We start from the raw sequence: 2,409 nt of genomic DNA, 5'->3' as shown, positions 1-2,409 counted from the left end.
CCCTTCTCTCTCCTCTCTCTCTCTCGCCCTTCTCTCTCCTCTCTCTCTCTCGCCCTTCTCTCTCCTCTCTCTCTCTCGCCCTTCTCTCTCCTCTCTCTCTCTCGCCCTTCTCTCTCCTCTCTCTCTCTCGCCCTTCTCTCTCCTCTCTCTCTCTCGCCCTTCTCTCTCTCCTCTCTCTCTCTCGCCCTTCTCTCTCTCCTCTCTCTCTCTCGCCCTTCTCTCTCTCCTCTCTCTCTCTCGCCCTTCTCTCTCTCCTCTCTCTCTCAGCCCTTCTCTCTCTCCTCTCTCTCTCGCCCTTCTCTCTCCCCTCTCTCTCTCGCCCTTCTCTCGCCCTCTCTCTCTCTCGCCCTTCTCTCGCCCTTCTCTCTCTCTCGCCCTTCTCTCTCTCTCGCCCTCTCTCTCTCTCGCCCTTCTCTCTCTCTCGCCCTTCTCTCTCTCTCGCCCTTCTCTCGCCCTTCTCTCGCCCTTCTCTCGCCCTTCTCTCTCCCTTCTCTCTCCCTTCTCTCTCCCTTCTCTCTCCCCCCTCTCTCCCCTCTCTCCCCTCTCTCCCCTCTCTCCCCTCTCTCCCTCTCTCCCCTCTCCCCCCTCTCCCCCTCTCCCCCTCTCCCCCTCTCCCCCTCTCCCCCTCTCCCCCTCTCCCCCTCTCCCCCTCTCCCCCTCTCCCCCTCTCCCCCTCTCCCCCTCTCCCCCTCTCCCCCTCTCCCCCTCTCCCCTCTCTCCCTCTCTCTCTCTCTCTCTCTCTCTCTCTCTCTCCTCCTCCTTCTTATCCATCTCCCTTCTCTCTACATCTACCTTCTCTCTCTCCGTATCCCTTGTCGCTCCCTCTCCTTGTTTCTACCTCTCCCTTGTCTCTCCATTCTCTCTCCCTCTTCCTTCTCTCTCCCTCTTCCTTCTCTCTCCCTCTTCCTTCTCTCTCCCTCTTCCTTCTCTCTCCCTCTTCCTTCTCTCTCCCTCTTCCTTCTCTCTCACTCTTCCTTCTCTCTCCCTCTTCCTTCTCTCTCCCTCTTCCTTATCTCTCCCTCTACCTTATCTCTCCCTCTTCCTTCTCTCTCCCTCTTCCTTCTCTCTCCCTCTTCCTTCTCTCTCCCTTTTCCTTTCCCCTCCCTTTTCCTTCTCTCTCCCTCTCCCTTCTCTCTCCCTCCTCTCTCCCTTGTCACCCCCTTCTCTCTCCCTCTCCCTTCTCTCTCCCTATCCCTTCTCTCTCCCTTTCCCTTCTCTCTCTCCTCTCTCCCTCTTCCTTCTCTCTCCCTCTCCCTCCTCTCTCCCTTTTCCTTGTCACTCCCTCATCACTCTCTTTCTCTAACTTCTCTATCTCTCTCCCTTCTCTCTCTCCCTCTTCCTTCTCTCTCCCTATCCCTTGTCACTCCCTCTCCCTTGTTTCTACCTCTCCTTTGTCTCTCCATTCTCTCTCCCTCTTCCTTCTCTCTCCCTCTTCCTTTTCTCTCCCTCTTCCTTCTCTCTCCCTCTTCCTTCTCTCTCCATCTTCCTTCTCTCTCCATCTTCCTTCTCTCTCCATCTTCCTTCTCTCTCCATCTTCCTTCTCTCTCCATCTTCCTTCTCTCTCCACTTCCTTCTCCCTCCCTTTCCATTCTCTCTCCCTTTTCCTTTCCCCTCCCTTTTCCTTCTCTCTCTTTCTCTCTCCCTTCTCTCTCCCTCCTCTCTCCCTTGTCACTCCATTCTCTCTCCCTCTCCCTTCTCTCTCCCTATCCCTTCTCTCTCCCTTTCCTTGTCTCTCCCTCTCCCTTGTCTCTCCATTCTCTCTTCCTTTTCCTTCTCTCTCCCTTTTCCTTCTATCTCCCTTTCCCTTCTCTCTCCCTTTCCCTTCTCTCTCCCTTTTCCTTCTCTCTCCCTTTCCCTTCTCTCTCCCTTTTCTTTCTCTCTTCCTTCTCCATATCCACATTTATTGACTATAAGAGTTCTGATAAAGATTGTAAGTACTGTAACTTGTAATGTTTATGCGGTTAGAAATATGGTATTCATTGGTTTATCATCAACCAGCCCTGGTTGTGGGTGGCTCTTGTGTATGAAATAGTCCATAGCACCTACCCCTAGAGATAATGTACACATACACACCCACATACTGTAATGTGTGTGTGTGTGTGTGTGTGTATATATCCACATTTATTGTCTACAAGGGTACTGATAAAGATTGTAAGTACTGTAACTTGTAATGTTTATGCAGTTTGAAATATGGTATTAATTGGTTTATCATCAACCAGCCCTGTTTGTGGGGCTCTTTTGTGTGAAATAGCCCAGAGCACCTACCCCTAGAGATAATGTACACATATACACCCACATACTGTAATGTGTGTGTTTATATCCACATTTATTGTCTATAAGAGTTCTGATAAAGATTGTAAGTACTGTAACTTGTAATGTTTATGTGGTTTTAAATATGGTATTCATTGG

This window comes from Ascaphus truei, unplaced genomic scaffold, assembly GCF_040206685.1.
Source record: "Ascaphus truei isolate aAscTru1 unplaced genomic scaffold, aAscTru1.hap1 HAP1_SCAFFOLD_1148, whole genome shotgun sequence".
NCBI classification, from domain to species: domain Eukaryota; kingdom Metazoa; phylum Chordata; class Amphibia; order Anura; family Ascaphidae; genus Ascaphus; species Ascaphus truei.
The sequence above is the reverse complement of the archived record's forward strand: the minus strand, read 5'-3'. Positions refer to the sequence as shown.